This window comes from Lissotriton helveticus, chromosome 1_1, assembly GCF_964261635.1.
Source record: "Lissotriton helveticus chromosome 1_1, aLisHel1.1, whole genome shotgun sequence".
In the NCBI taxonomy this organism is placed as follows: Eukaryota; Metazoa; Chordata; class Amphibia; order Caudata; family Salamandridae; genus Lissotriton; species Lissotriton helveticus.
In genome coordinates this window covers 233,201,692-233,218,847 of record NC_136057.1, presented here as the reverse complement: position 1 = coordinate 233,218,847, position 17,156 = coordinate 233,201,692, and the positions used below count along the sequence as shown (strand labels likewise).

The 17,156-nt window shown below is 47.9% G+C and overlaps 1 protein-coding gene across 2 annotated transcripts in view; it reads right to left on the bottom strand.

Moving 5' to 3' along the window:
* The window catches only part of LOC144788733 (membrane-spanning 4-domains subfamily A member 4A-like), a 202,561-nt gene extending 190,813 nt beyond the window's left edge, over positions 1 to 11,748 (bottom strand). The window contains exon 1 of one of the 2 annotated variants that reach the window (XM_078665348.1): positions 11,496 to 11,748. The gene's annotated coding sequence lies outside the window, so the exon portion shown is untranslated. The remainder of the gene's footprint in view (positions 1 to 11,495) is intronic. The other variant, XM_078665349.1, reaches the window with a different exon arrangement.
* Positions 11,749 to 17,156: the final 5,408 nt, after the last annotated feature.

Sequence of the window (17,156 nt, the reverse complement as noted above, 5' to 3'; positions counted from 1 at the left end):
TAGACTAGGGCCGCGGCAGCGATAAATCCGCTACGCGGGAGTCTAGTGAAAGTGCAGCTGTGGTCCAAAGTGGTCTAGTGGAGCAACACGATTTTAAAAACATACAGGTAATTCTTCAGTTTTTAAAAACAACTGTCAAGGGGCCTATCTCCCGGCTGTGCCTCAGGAGGGGGTATCTGTTTGTCGTCACGCTAGCACTCAGCGCTTTAAATAGGCGTAGATAGGTGGGGGGGCTTGGCCGACCGTAGTGGGCGTGGCCTCAGGGAGTCCCCGTCCGTGATGTCACTGGAAATAGACTAGGGCCGCGGCAGCGATAAATCCGCTACGCGGGAGTCTAGTGAAAGTGCAGCTGTGGTCCAAAGTGGTCTAGTGGAGCAACACGATTTTAAAAACATACAGGTAATTCTTCAGTTTTTAAAAACAACTGTCAAGGGGCCTATCTCCCGGCTGTGCCTCAGGAGGGGGTATCTGTTTGTCGTCGCGCTAGCACTCAGCGCTTTAAATAGGCATAGATAGGTGGGGGAGTGGCCGACCGTAGTGGGCGTGGCCTCAAGGAGTCCCCGTCTGTGATGTCACTGGAAATAGACTAGGGCCGCGGCAGCGATAAATCCGCTACACGGGTGTCTAGTGAAAGTGCAGCTGTGGTCCAAAGTGGTCTAGTGGAGCAACACGATTTAAAAAACATACAGGTAATTCTTCAGTTTTTAAAAACAACTGTCAAGGGGATAACCTCCCGGCTGTGCATCAGGAGGGGGTATCTGTTTGTCGTCGCGCTAGCACTCAGCGCTTTAAATAGGCGTAGATAGGTGGGGGGGCGTGGCCGACTGTAGTGGGCGTGGCCTCAGGGAGTCCCCGTCCGTGATGTCACTGGAAATAGACTAGGGGCGCGGCAGCGATAAATCCGCTACGCGGGAGTCTAGTGAAAGTGCAGCTGTGGTCCAAAGTGGTCTAGTGGAGCAACACGATTTTAAAAACATACAGGTAATTCTTCAGTTTTTAAAAACAACTGTCAAGGGGCCTATCTCCCGGCTGTGCCTCAGGAGGGGGTATCTGTTTGTCGTCACGCTAGCACTCAGCGCTTTAAATAGGCGTAGATAGGTGGGGGGGCTTGGCCGACCGTAGTGGGCGTGGCCTCAGGGAGTCCCCGTCCGTGATGTCACTGGAAATAGACTAGGGCCGCGGCAGCGATAAATCCGCTACGCGGGAGTCTAGTGAAAGTGCAGCTGTGGTCCAAAGTGGTCTAGTGGAGCAACACGATTTTAAAAACATACAGGTAATTCTTCAGTTTTTAAAAACAACTGTCAAGGGGCCTATCTCCCGGCTGTGCCTCAGGAGGGGGTATCTGTTTGTCGTCGCGCTAGCACTCAGCGCTTTAAATAGGCATAGATAGGTGGGGGGAGTGGCCGACCGTAGTGGGCGTGGCCTCAAGGAGTCCCCGTCTGTGATGTCACTGGAAATAGACTAGGGCCGCGGCAGCGATAAATCCGCTACACGGGTGTCTAGTGAAAGTGCAGCTGTGGTCCAAAGTGGTCTAGTGGAGCAATACGATTTAAAAAACATACAGGTAATTCTTCAGTTTTTAAAAACAACTGTCAAGGGGATAACCTCCCGGCTGTGCATCAGGAGGGGGTATCTGTTTGTCGTCGCGCTAGCACTCAGCGCTTTAAATAGGCGTAGATAGGTGGGGGGGCGTGGCCGACTGTAGTGGGCGTGGCCTCAGGGAGTCCCCGTCCGTGATGTCACTGGAAATAGACTAGGGCCGCGGCAGCGATAAATCCGCTGCGCGGGAGTCTAGTGAAAGTGCAGCTGTGGTCCAAAGTGGTCTAGTGGAGCAACACGATTTTAAAAACATACAGGTAATTCTTCAGTTTTTAAAAACAACTGTCAAGGGGCCTATCTCCCGGCTGTGCCTCAGGAGGGTTTATCTGTTTGTCGTCGCGCTAGCACTCAGCGCTTTAAATAGGCGTATATAGGTGGGGGGGCGTGGCCGACCGTAGTGGGCGTGGCCTCAGGGAGTCCCCGTCCGTGATGTCACTGGAAATAGACTAGGGCCGCGGCAGCGATAAATCCGCTACGCGGGAGTCTAGTGAAAGTGCAGCTGTGGTCCAAAGTGGTCTAGTGGAGCAACACGATTTTAAAAATATACAGGTAATTCTTCAGTTTTTAAAAACAACTGTCAAGGGGCCTATCTCCCGGCTGTGCCTCAGGAGGGGGTATCTGTTTGTCGTCGCGCTAGCACTCAGCGCTTTAAATAGGCATAGATAGGTGGGGGGAGTGGCCGACCGTAGTGGGCGTGGCCTCAAGGAGTCCCCGTCTGTGATGTCACTGGAAACAGACTAGGGCCGCGGCAGCGATAAATCCGCTACACGGGTGTCTAGTGAAAGTGCAGCTGTGGTCCAAAGTGGTCTAGTGGAGCAATACGATTTAAAAAACATACAGGTAATTCTTCAGTTTTTAAAAACAACTGTCAAAGGGCCTATCTCCCGGCTGTGCATCAGGAGGGGGTATCTGTTTGTCGTCGCGCTAGCACTCAGCGCTTTAAATAGGCGTAGATAGGTGGGGGGGCGTGGCCGACTGTAGTGGGCGTGGCCTCAGGGAGTCCCCGTCCGTGATGTCACTGGAAATAGACTAGGGCCGCGGCAGCGATAAATCCGCTACGCGGGAGTCTAGTGAAAGTGCAGCTGTGGTCCAAAGTGGTCTAGTGGAGCAACACGATTTTAAAAACATACAGGTAATTCTTCAGTTTTTAAAAACAACTGTCAAGGGGCCTATCTCCCGGCTGTGCCTCAGGAGGGTTTATCTGTTTGTCGTCGCGCTAGCACTCAGCGCTTTAAATAGGCGTATATAGGTGGGGGGGCGTGGCCGACCGTAGTGGGCGTGGCCTCAGGGAGTCCCCGTCCGTGATGTCACTGGAAATAGACTAGGGCCGCGGCAGCGATAAATCCGCTACGCGGGAGTCTAGTGAAAGTGCAGCTGTGGTCCAAAGTGGTCTAGTGGAGCAACACGATTTTAAAAATATACAGGTAATTCTTCAGTTTTTAAAAACAACTGTCAAGGGGCCTATCTCCCGGCTGTGCCTCAGGAGGGGGTATCTGCCAGGGTACGTGCACTCCTAAAAAAAACTAATCTCGACCCTCGCAACCTCAATAACTATCGACCCATCTCACTACTCCCTTGGGCAAGCAAACTCCTTGAAAAGCATATTAATACTCCATTGCGCCCTCCATTGCGCTTTATTTTCGCAAACCTCTGCTGCATTATTCCCACCCCACAAGCGGCATTACCCTGTCCTACCCTGCAGCATTTGTTTTGTTGCTGCCATTTTGGTCTCGTTTGTTTGGCCGTCCACACACACCTTCCCCCCACCTCGCTCCCAGCTGCCCCTCCCACCCACAGAAACTACAGGGCGTCCGAGCCCTCGTGAGAGCTGTGACCGTCCTGTCCTGGGCAGAAGCGGTCGCTCCCACCACCTCCTCCCTGACTTGGTATCGTACCTGCGAATCTCCTGCATTTGTAGCGCTTCTTGACCCGACTTTGTAGCGCTTCCTGAGTTCTCACTACTTGTGTGCCATTTACTGTATTGTATTTAACTGTATTTGTAGCGCTTCTTGACCCATCTTTTTAGCGCTTCTTGACCCGACTGCGTGGCTGCACCATCCGATCGCTTAAGGGAACTTTGCTTTGAAAATAGTGCCAATCATCCTAGCGCTCGTGAGCCTTCCATTGCGCTCTATTTTCGCAAACCTCTGCTGCATTATTCCCACCCCACAAGCGGCATTACCCCGTCCTACCCTGCAGCATTTGTTTTGTTGCTGCCATTTTGATCTCGTTTGTTTGGCCGTCCACACACACCTTCCCCCCACCTCGCTCCCGCCTCCCAGCTGCCCCTACCACGCTCCGCCCCCTCCACTTTCCACTTAAGTCAGATGAACCAACGCGCAGCGTCCACGCGCTGCGGTCGCGCCGAAGGTGCGCCAAAGGTAAGCCCGTCTACGCCCGTCCGCGCCAAGACCGCGCCCAGCGCCAGACCCCATGGCCCCCGTACCACCTACCCCACCCGCATTACATACGACGCCTCCACCCTCTTAGCCCTAAACTGCGGCCGACTCCCCAACTGCGCCCAAGCCGCACCTGGACACACCCATGGACCATTCACATGCAACTCCTGCAAGTATGACGGCACCAAGACCAACTCCTCATCCACTAACACCAAACAGAGATCTGACACCAACCACCTAAAATGCATCCTGCTCAACACCCGCTCGATCCACAGACACGCCATCGACCTTTGGAATTTACTAGACACCATCTCTCCGGACGTCGCCTTCCTAACAGAAAAATGGATGAACGCCTCCTCAGCCCCAGACATCACCATTGCCATCCCGGAAGGCTACAAGATCATCCGAAAAGACCGCACCTACCAAACAGGAGGAGGCATCGCTATCGTCCATAAGAATTCCATCCGCATCTCAACCAGCTCAGACGTCAACCTCGCTAGCGCCGAACACCTTCACTTCCAGATCCACACCGACCCCAAGACCACACTCAGAGGCACCCTCCTCTACAGGCCACCAGGACCCCGTGCACAATTCAGTGAAGACATCACTGACTTTATCACCCCACACGCCCTCCCCTCCGAGGACTACATTCTATTGGGCGACCTCAATTTTCACCTGGAAAAGAGCAACGACAGCAACACCACCACCCTTCTGGACAATCTCGCCAACCTCGGACTCAAACAACTTGTCAATACCCCCACACACTACGCAGGTCACACACTCGACCCTATCTTCACCTCCAGCAAACATATCTCCTTCAGTCACACCACAGCTCTCCATTGGACGGACCACAGCTGCGTTCACTTTGTCTACAAAAAGACCACAACCCACAACCATCCTCAACCTACTCTGCGAAGAAACTGGAACAAAATCACCATCGACCAGATCTCCTCATCGCTTCTTCAAAACCCCCCTGCCCACTCATCGAACCCCAACCAAGCAGCCATTAACCTCACTCAATGGCTAACCAACAGCGCCGACAACCTAGCACCTTTGAAAAAACGTCAAATCAAACTAGGCAGCAAAAACGCCCCCTGGTTCAACGACGATCTTGAGAAATCCAAGAAACTCTGTCGCTCCCTTGAGAAGGCCTGGAAAAAAGACCCAAACACCAGCACCAGGGACGCCTTCAAAAACGCCATCCGCATATACCACCAACTGATCCGGACTGCCAAGAAAGCCGCATTCAAAGACCGACTAGACAACAACGCCCACAACAGCAAGGAATTATTCAACATCGTCAAAGAGTTTACCAACCCCACTGCCAACTCCAACGACATTACCCCCTCTCAAACCCTTTGCGACTCCCTAGCTTCGTTCTTCCATGACAAAATCGCAGACATCCACAACAGCTTCGACAACCAACCCGGAGACCAACCCACCCAACCTTCTGACGTACCTTCACCCCCCTTGAACATCCTTAATGACTGGAACACAATCTCCACTGAGGACACCATCCGCCTGATGAACTCCATCCACTCAGGATCCCCCACAGACCCATGCTCTCACCACATCTTCAACAAAGCAGACTCCATCATAGCACCACACCTCCGAGACGTCATCAACTGCTCCCTCAACTCCGCCACCTTCCCGGAAAGCTGGAAACACGCCGAACTCAGCGCCCTTCTGAAAAAAGCCACAGCTGACCCCACCGAACTCAAAAACTACCGCCCCATCTCGCTCCTTCCATTCCCGGCCAAAGTCATTGAGAAAGCTGTCAACAACCAGCTCGCCGCCTTCCTTGAAACCAACAAATCCCTTGACTCCTCACAGTCCGGCTTACGAGCCAAACACAGCACTGAGACTGCACTCATCGCAGCAACAGACGACATTCGAACTCTACTGGACAATGGAGACACAGTCGCCCTCATCCTCCTCGACCTCTCCGCAGCCTTCGACACAGCACCCTGCTACAACGCCTCAGAAACATCGGAATCCAAGGAAATGCACTGGAATGGATCACCTAGTTCCTTGCCGGAAGAACTCAGAGAGTCCGCCTCCTACCATTCAAGTCAGAGGCCGCTGAAGTCATTTGCGGCGTACCACAAGGATCTTCACTCAGCCCCACCCTCTTCAACGTATACATGAGCCCTCTCGCGGCCATCGCACGCCAACACAACCTCAACATCATCTCCTACGCTGATGACACTCAACTGATCCTCTCATTCACCAAAGACCCTAACACCGCCAAAACCAACTTACATGAAGGAATGAAAGAAGTAGCCGAGTGGATGAAGCACAGCCGTCTGAAACTGAATTCAGACAAAACAGATGTCCTTATCTTAGGTACCTCCCCCTCCACCTGGGACGACTCTTGGTGGCCAGAGGCCCTTGGAAAAGCACCCATCCCGACGGACCACACACAGAACCTGGGTGTCATCCTGGACTCCTCACTCTCGATGACCAGACAAGTCAACGCCGTTTCATCAACTTGCTTCAACATTCTTCGCATGCTCAAAAAGCATTTCGCTGGATCCCCACCGAAACTAGAAAAACGGTCACCCACGCACTGGTTACAAGCCGCCTGGACTACGGAAACACCCTATACGCCGGTACCACCGCAAAACTTCAGAAAAAACTCCAACGCATCCAAAACGCATCAGCCAGACTCATACTAGACATCCCGCGTAAAGACCACATCTCTGGTCACCTGAAAAACCTCCACTGGCTTCCCGTCAATAAGAGGATAACATTCCGCCTCCTCACCCACGCACACAAAGCACTTTACGAACTTGGACCCGAATGCCTCAACACACGACTTTCCTTCTACACCCCCTCCCGCCAGCTACGCTCTTCCAACCAAGCCCTTGCTGCTGTCCCTCGCATCAACAAAACCACCATGGGAGGAAGATCCTTCTCCTACCTGGCGGCTAAAACCTGGAACTCACTTCCCATTCACCTTCGCCTCACTCAGAACCACCTAGCATTCAGAAAGCAACTTAAAACATGGATATTCGACAAGTAATTCCCCACCCTTCTTCAAGCGCCTTGAGACCCTCTGGGTATGTAGCGCGCTATATAAATTAATTGAATTGAATTGAAAATACTTGTCTAACTAAGTTCTTCGAGAGCAACCATCTGCTGGACACCACCCAGACTGGCTGCCGGCCCAAGCATGGTACGGAGACGTCCCTGGTAGCGGTTACAGAGGAGGCAAGGCGGATCTTACATCAGGGAGGAGCAGTGGCGGTGATCCTCCTTGATCTGAGCGCCGCATTTGACATGGTGAACCATCAAATCCTCCTCCACCGTCTACTAAGTTCGGAATATCGGGAGAAGCCCTAGCTTGGCCTAAATCCTTTCTAAAAGACCGTACCTTCAGTGTCTTTGAAGGAGCCTCAGTCTCCTCAAGCAAGCCTCTGGGGTGTGGGGTGCCACAAGGCTCCTCACTTAGCCCCACGCTTTTCAATGCATACATGAGACCACTGGCAGAGATTGTTCGATCGCATGGCATCACAATCGTTACCTATGCAGACGACACTCAGCTAGTGGTCTCCCTTGCAAATAAGGACAGCCAGCAATCACAGACCAACCTGATTCCCTGTCTGGAGCAGGTAAAGAGCTGGATGACAAGCTCATGCCTAAAGCTTAACGGGGACAAGACCGAGCTGATGCTCCTCGGCCCTCTGGCCCCCTCCACCTTAGAGCTTCTGTGGCCCCCTAGCCTAGGCGATCCTCCTGCACCCAAAGACAACATAAAGAGTCTTGCAGTATGGCTAGACAAATCCCTGACATTTAACACGCAAGTCACCAAAGTGTCAGGAACCTGCTTCGGTCTGATTAGACAGCTGCAAAACAGGTAGTTATCCAGGGCCTAATCCAGTCTCGTATAGACTATAGCAACGCCCTGTATTTGGGGTCCCCAGAATACTGCCTAAACAAACTTCAGCGGATCCAGAACTGCGCTGCACGCACCCTCCTCGGAATTCCCCGTAGAAACTCTATAGGGCCTGGTCTGAAATCTTTGCACTGGCTCCCTGTTAGGGAGAGGGTCAAATTCAAGGCCATGTGCATCACCCACCAAGCCTCCTGGAAATCGAGGCCGGCGATCAATCACTCTTTGATCACCCCCTACCATCCCAAAAAAGAACTCCGCTCATCGAAAGCCTTTCTAACTGTTGTCCCACAGATACGAAGAGCCAGATCAGGAGGTCGCTGCTTTTCCTATAACGCATCCAAGTTATGGAATTCTCTCCCCCTCCATCTAAGATCCAACCCCAACCTGCTCACCTTTCGCAAACAATTGAAAACTTTCCTCTTCAACCAAAAAATATCTAAATAAAATCACCCCACCGGCGATCCACCCCAGCAGAAGTTTCCTTTACCTACCAGCGCCTGGACGCCTCAGGGCAACTGTTCGCGCTTTATAAAACTCCCTTTCATTTCATTTCATTCACTGTATCTATCGCCCTCACTCTATCTATCTATCGCCCTCACTCTATCTATCGCCCTCACTCTATCTATCGCCCTCACTCTATCTATCTTTGGCCCTCACTCTATCCATCGCCCTCACTCTATCTATCTATCGCCCTCACTCTATCTATCTATCTATCTATCTATCTATCTATCTATCTATCTATCTATCTATCTATCTATCTATCTATCTATCTATCTATCTATCTATCTATCTATCTATCTATCTATCTATCTATCTATCTATCTATCTATCTATCTATCTATCTATCTGTCTATCTATCTATTGCCTCCCTGTATCTATCTATCTATCTATCTATCTATCTATCTATCTATCTATCTATCTATCTATCTATCTATCTATCTATCTATCTATCTATCTATCTATCGCCCTATATCTATCTATCACCCTTACTCTGTCTATCTATCTATCGCCCTCACTCTATCTATCTATCTATCGCCCTCACTCTATCTATCTATCGCCCTCACTCTAACTATCTATTGCCCTCACTCGATCTATCGCCCTCACTCTATCTATCGCCCTCACTCTGTCTATCTATCTATTGCCCTCACTCTGTCTATCTATCTATCGCCCCCACTCTGTCTATCTATCGCCCTCACTCTATCTATAGCCTTCACTCTATGTATTGCCCTCACTCTATCTATCTATCGCAATCACTCCATCTATCTATCACCCTCTATCTATCGCCCTCTATCTATGTATCACACTCACTCTATCTATCGATCGCCCTCACTCTATCTATCTGTCTATCTATCGCCCTCCCTCTATCTATCTATCTATCTATCTATCTATCTATCTATCTATTGCCCTCACTCACTCTATCTATCTATCGCCCTCACTCAACCTATCTATCGCCCTCCCTCTGTCTATCTATCGCCCTCCCTCTATCTATCTATCTATCACCCTCCCTCTATCTATCTATCACCCTCCCTCTATCTATCGCCCTCACTCTATATATCGCATACACTCTATCTATTGCATCACCACAGCATCACTCAGCACCACCACAGCATCACTCGTCGCCACCACAACATCATCCGGCGCCACCACAGCATCAATCTGTGCAACCATTCAACAGCTGGTTCAAATATGTTCTCACGCTGTTCGCTGGATCTTAAAAAGGCTTTTATGTGTCATAAGGCTCTTAAACGTTCAGTAACAACTAACTCCCTCGCTACTGTTAAAGTTTACAATAAATACATTGCTGTCGAGGGATTCCAATGTTATCTGAACGTAGTAACCAGGCCTACGCATAGGTTTGTACTGACCAGATTAAGAGTTGGCATTGCTGATGTACTAGTGGCCTTCCCACATCCTAAAAAGCCCCCTGTGGGTCCGTGTCCCTGTGACGGACATTCTAAGCAAAGCACATCGCACTTTATGCTTATTTGCCCCCTATTTCAGAATGCTAGGATCTCTTTTTTAAAACCATTATTTATTAAGTATGGAGTGTTAAACGTGGAGGATGCTATGTGTTTGTTGTATAATTTGGACCACGCCGATATATGTTTTTATACTGCCAGTTTTATATGTAAATCTATGGCTTTTAGAAAAAGTATGAGTTTCTAATCATGTATGTACTTTTTTAATTCTGTTGCCTGTTTGCTGTGCTTTTGTGGTAATTTTTTCAATGAACCGAATAAAGCTTCATGAACTGAACTGAACTGTTCTCTCAATGTTTCAAGCTTTATTAAAAATGTCACAAAAATATGTTAATATTTCACTTCTGTTCTTGGATTTTCGTCACAATCAAATACACTGAACATAATCTTCACAAAAGTTATTTACAAAAGTTTAAGCTATTGCTATTATAAATTACAATAGTTTTTATATAAGTATTAATTATTAAAAAAATAAAAGCCATTGTTATTTTTAATATCAATACATCTAAGTCACGTAAATACAACACACATTGCATTACACATGCTATAGGTGTCACATTTGCAAAAGTTAAAACTATTGGCATTGTAAATGACAAAGCTATTATTTTAGCTATTTTCAAAACCAACACATTAAAAAAAATTGTCATTTACAATACCAATAGCTCAAACTTTCGAAATGCGAGACCTATTGCAATGCAAATGCTTGTTCCTTTTGTCACCTTAAATGGGAGGGTTACGTGCAGACGTGGGCCCCTGGTTCACTGTGCCACTGTATTCAAGTTAGCCTGGCTGATACCTCAACTGATCTCAGGATGCTTGTTCCTGGTCCATGGAGGACGTGGCCTGGCAGCTTGGGCTGGACTGTTCCCATGGGGAGCAGGGTCAAGACTGATTTGTACATAACTGGATCCAAAATGGGGTGTCAAGGTGAGGATTAAACCCAGAGCTGTGACTGGGGGGGGAATGTTTGATTTTTTTCAGCATCCCTTCCAACATTTCTTCTATTTGCATTTGTCGCCCTAAGTGGGAAGGGTATGCCCAGATGTGGGTCCCATGTACACTATTCCACTGTATTGAAGCTAGCCTAGCTGATGAGGGGTGATAGCCCGAAACTGGTACCAGGATGCTGGTTTCTGGTCCAAGGAGGGCCTGGCATGGCAGTTCAGGCTGGACTGTTCCCGTATGGCTTTTAAAGAATATTGCCATGTACTATAAGAAAAAGTGCATTTCATGGGATGTGCCCCATGTGGGAGATCCAATAAATGGAGCCTGACTGGATTGGACCTTAAAAGAAAAGTGTAATGAAACTTCATTGGACAGGATGTGAAAAGAGGCAGAACCAGCTAAACCTTACCAGACTGGCCCATTAAAACAAAGGGCCACTCAGAGACTTTCTCTGAGGTGGCCCTTCAACACGTATAACACTCAAGCACTTCTACTCTTCGCCGAAGAAACAGCAGTGAGTGCATCATCTTTACCGCACACACACAGTTTTACAAAAAGTCTGCACAAAACCCGAAAACCAGCCCGTATCAAGTTCAGCATGTTTTATTAATTTATGTATTTATTTTAGAAAAAAAGACCTACTGTCTTGGTCATTGCTCAATCTGTTGTACTCACGTCTCCTGTGGCCCCGGCTCTGACTTGACACCCTCTTGTTTCACCTTCTGTCTGCTCCAACGAGCCTGGTTCCCGAGAGTCTGCAGTGGGTGACGTTAGGACGACAGCGATGCAGGCGAGAACGTGTTCCGCGTCACATCCTGGAATCATTGAACTAATTCCCGTTTCGCGCGAAACTGATTTGCTTTCAATGACGCAGTGAAGATCAAGGAAGTGACAACAATGCCGACCGAGTGCAGCTCCAGGACAGGCGCTGTAGCAATCAAAGGATGGGGAAGTCCAGTTAAAATGAATTCTGGATCTCACACATCAACACATCACTAACAGTTACAAAATGCAGGCACACACGAGCGCGCACAAACAAACATACACAACATCGATAGAGGCCCTCTCACAATATTCACCATGGGGAAGGAGAATCGCTAGGTATCTGATTCACAAGCGACACAGTAAAAACGCACTCATATATTTAAACCTGCATCTTATTGTAGCTTTACTACTTTGTGGAATTCACGACATTTGTTTGTATTCTGCATGGAAACTCAGCATGGTGCGGAATTCCATGGTACATCATACCTGCCACCTTACAAAATAACTTCACCATGTGAGGAGGGGACTGGAGGGGACGGGACATGGTGCTGAGAGCTATCTGAGAGACACTCTGCCACTCACCAAGGGGCATATTATCAAGGGGGTTTATCTTCGCTTTTTTGGCTTTAAAAGCCAAGAAAGCGGAGATAAAATTACCTCCCTATTACCTAGCTGTCGCTAACACCAGTTAGCGACCGCTAGTAGGAGATAGCGACCATCTTGGGCCCCACTTTGCATGTCAGTGATATTTATCACTAATGACATGCAAAGTGGGCGTACCAAGATGTTAGCGACTGGAAACAGTCGCTAACATCGCTATCTCCTATTACCAACTTTTGGAGATATTCGCGCTAAGCGCGAATATCTCCAAAAACTAACACCTGCCCTGAGCAGTTCTTAGCCATGTTATCCAGTGGGAGGTGGATAACATGGCTAAGAGCATTAGCTCGGTAATGCATGAATATCGCTGACTTTTCCGCGATATTCATGCATTGCGGCCGGTTTTTATCGCATTTGCGATAAACCTTGTTAATAGCAAGGTTTATCTGCGATAATTTCTGACGATGCTTAGCGGTAAAGAATTCGTTGCTAAGCATCGTTAGCGATAAATATCGCTTAACGTTGGTAATATGCCCCCAAGTCCCTCCAAATAAACAAGCATTTGCAATGCACCAGGTCTCACATTTATGAGAGTTTGAGCAATTGGCTTTGCAAATTACAAAGCCTTTTATTTTGGTGTTGTTTTTAAAAAAGATAAATGAAAGGCATTGTCATTTACAATGCCAATAGCTTAAACTCTCGCAATTGCGAGACCTATTGCGTTACAAATACGCGCTATAAAGATTTAAAAAAGCGTTAGGAGAGAGCGTGTCCTGCCTGCTAAAGCTATTTGAGAAAATAGTGCTCGGAGGCTGTAACTAAAGCCTCGAAAGCCACAGCACACGTAACAGGGTGTGTCTCACCATTGGAGGTTTCAAAACGAGACAAGGCAATACTAAGGAGGAACGACTAATGAGCAGCCACAGTTTACAGTGCACAATGACACAAGCCAATGAAAATTGTGGGTGAAGAATGGGTGGAACTTCAAGTCCCTGCCTCAATACAACATGCCTCGCAGAACAGCGCATGCAGTGCTCAGGCTCTACCTAAAAGTATAATCAAGGCTATTGCCGATGTCCTGGAGATCAACTGTTTGCAGTCTCCGAAAACGAGCTGGAAGTCTACTGTTTGCAGTGGTTTTCAGCTGGTTTACCCTGCCACCTTGTGATTTTGTCTCCTCACCAGGTGACCATGTGAAGGGAGCAGAAATCATGTGGCGTAGCACTGTGTGAGTTGGCAGGTATAGGTAAATCATATGTTTTTCCACTCGGGATGAACCCACACAGGGAGATGGAATGGAAACTGCTATTTAGCGTTGAGTTCCTTGTGAGCGGTAAACCTTCAGTAGCCCACCTCCAGCAGCACCAACTCTGATTACTCATACAGAAGTTCTTGGTGGCTAGACAAGGGTAAAGGTTGTACGAATGGTAAGACCCGGAGGAGGCTCTGGAATGAGACGAGATGGCAGTGAGTTCGGAATTCTTGGAGCTTATTTACAAGCCCTTTGCGCAGCCGGTACGTTACTTTTCCCCACAAAAAAAGTAACGCACCGGACACGCAAGGGCTTGTAAATAAGCACCTTAAATGTAATCTCTGTGGCACAAATCTAGTCACTGCATCATTAACTCCTCATTGGTCACCTTCGTCCCAGTCATCACAACGTGAGGCGGCCCTGTTCACCACATGTCCTTTACCACGCTTTTAGAACAAAGTCCTACCATTAACTCTATGACCTACTTAAGGCTCCTCCTCCAATGTCTAGTTATACGTTCTTTCCTATCTCTGACAGTTAAGTGCTACACTAAAACTGATTGCTGTTTGTTTGGAATATATGCTCCTCATTTGTACACACTCATTGCTCGGCAGGCTTTCTGCATTGCTACAGATGCTCTCCCCATTCATGTGCTTGGCTGGGGTGGGGAGTATCTTTCAGCACACTGCAGAAAGACGCCTCTGGACTACATAGGGGTATCCTGTCCTCTTCAGTGTGTGCAGAGCCAGGGAAGGTTGCAGGCTGGTTTTTCAGCTGCTGGATCTCCTGCTTGGTGAGATCTGGTTGCTTGGAAACTGGTATAAATGGGAAGCGAAGCTGGTCTCACTTTTTCTTCCTGGGCAATGGAGTCATCTGATTCTGGGAAGAGGGCTGAGAAGCTCTACAATATCCTTGCTATGAAGGAGGAGGAGGACACCCTCCAAATTTCTAAAGCAGACATACAGAGACTAATGAAGGAAGTGTATATTCAAGGGGTTCTGAATTTTTAGGAGGACTGCCTAAGTCGCAGTCTTCCTTCTTCAGTCCTGTTTCATCTAGCGGTTCCTCTTTTCCTCCAGATATGCAACCTCTTTGGCATTCTCTGGATAGACCTATTTGCGTCTCAATGGAAATCCATGCTCCAGGTGTTTTGCACGGAGATAGTTTGCCCATAGGCCTGGGCGGTGGATGGCCTGTCAGATCCCTGGCCACCGGGTCTTCTATATTCCTTCCCCCAATTCCATTGCTTCCAAGGGTTATTCAGAAGATTCAGAGTATACCAGTGATCCTGATGGCACCTTTTTGGCCCATACAGCCTTAGTTTGCTCTTCTGATGTCTCTCTCTAAGGGTCGGGTTTTCAAGATCCTGTCAGTCCCGGCCCCCTTGCAGTTTCTGTGATGTCTCAGTCTCAGTTGCTCCACCTCAGTCTAACTGCGTGGAACTTGAGAAGTTGAGTTTGGTGTCCTTTGGCTCTTCTTCCCTGGAGGTGGAACAGATTCAGCACCCTAGGAAGGATTCAACCAGGGCTTCCTATAGTAAGTATTGGTGTTATTGGTCTTGTTAATGTTCCTCTGAATCTTTTGGCCCAGTTTCTGTTGACCCTTTCCAGATTTTGCATTTCCGAATGGATGGTTTCTGAAGAAGCTGTCTTCTTCAACCCTCTCTGTTTAGTGGGCTGCCTTTAAATCACGTAGGGGTGTCAAGAGTGATTTGTCTGCTGTTACTCCTTTGGTCTACAATTTGTTGAAAAGTTTTCTACTGCAGAGCAGTTGGTTTGGTTTGGTTGTCTACTAAAGTGGTGTTTCTTTTAGCCATCACTACGGCTAGGCGAATTGGGGAGTTGGGTTCTCTGGTCATTCTTTCCCTGTATCTGCACATTTTGCCTGATAGAGTGATTCTCAAATCCTGCTCCTAGTTTTATTCCTAAAATTAATTCTAAATTTCTTTCTGATCAGGAATTGATTTTGCAAAGGTGATGATCTGCGGCCGGGTCTTACCCACCCCTGATGTTGGACGTACTCTTCTGTGTTATTTGGATTGCACTAAAGAGTTCAGAGTTTCCAATTCCATCTTTGTTGCTTTTGGGAGCAAAGGTAAACAGGTGTCTGTTTCTACTTTGAGTCAATGTATTTTACAAGGTATTTATCAGGCCTAGGAGTCAGATGTTGAGTCCTCTCCTTCTCAGATTCAGGGTCGTTCCACCGGGTCTGTCTCCACTTCATGGGCTGAGGTTGGTGGGCTATCTATTTAGGAAATTTGCTGGGCTGCTGCCTGGCAACCCATCGCATGTTCGTCAAACATTACAGGTTGGATGTGCTCACTTACACTTCTGATAATTTTGGATTAAATGTTGTGAAGATAGCAATGCAGTAATTGTTGTGCCTGTTTTCAACTCATTTTGTATCATTGTCAGTTGGTGCAGTGTGTTTTGTTCATAGCTTGTGGCATCCTCACATGTGATGACAGGAGCGAGGAGGACCAATAAGAAGATAATGACTCCATTACTAACCGGTAACTTTCCTTACCTCGAATATGGCCCCCTGCGTCCCAGTCAGACTCACTCCCTCCCTCCCTGGTGAGGGGTTCTGCTCCTCCTTTCTCAGGTGTCTTGTTACTAACAGATCGGGACTTGGGGGGAGAAGGCATAATTGCATATAGGTCACGGACATAAAGGTAGGGCTTGGCAGTTCGGCTGGACTGTTCCCATGAGGCACAGGGTCAGACTAATTTGCATATGGCCATGTCTGAACTGGGGTGGTGGAGTGAGCTAAACAATGATGATGGATTAAACCCAGATTAGTTGACTGGGGGTGAGTGCTTGCAATGTTCAAAACTCCATCCATCATCTCCTTTGGTCTTGATTTGTTCACCCTAAGTTGGCAGGGTATGCCCAGACGTGGGTCCCTTGCGCACTTTGCCACTGGATTCGAGATGGCCTGGCTGATGAGGGCTGTGAGCCTGAAACCGGTCCCAGGATGCTTGTTTCCGGTCCACGGAAGACATGGCTTGGCAATTGGGGATGATTTGCATATGGCTATGTCTAAATTGGGGTGGGGGAGTGAGCTGAAGAATGATGATGGATTAAACCCAGATCAGTTGACTGGGGGTGAGTGCTTGCAATGTTCAACACTCCGTCCATCATCCCCTCCGTCCATCATCCCCTTTGGTTTTCCTTTGGTGATAAAGTGCATACAAAATAAGTGCCATTTTATCTCAAGTCCTTACAGTGTTTCCGGTACAGTTCATTAACATAAAAAGCGGACTTCGCCGTCAATCATTCATTTCATAGAGGCGCCATCTTAAAGCATGTTCATTCATCAAGTAAGTGTTTGTTTATCGTGAAATCATATGTAAGAGTTCATTCAACATTGAATTAATTAAATTTGCGCACAAATATATATATATATATTTTTTATTTTTTTTATTTTTATTTACCTACTAGGTAGTTATAGTTAGCACCTTGTTTCTATTCAAAAAGTGTTTTTTCTTTTGACAATATAGTTGGCGTGTTTTATGAATCTTTACAAAATTTCTAAACTAATGGCATGCTCAGGTCAGCTTCTATCTTGAAAGTTTCGGGGTGATTCAACAAGAGGGGGCCGGGAAAACAGGGGGGGGTTCCAAAACACGTTTTCTCCATGTTAATTTCCATACGAAACTGTTGACGCAGCTATAGCCCGAACTACTGAACCGAATTACACCAAATTTGGCAGAATTG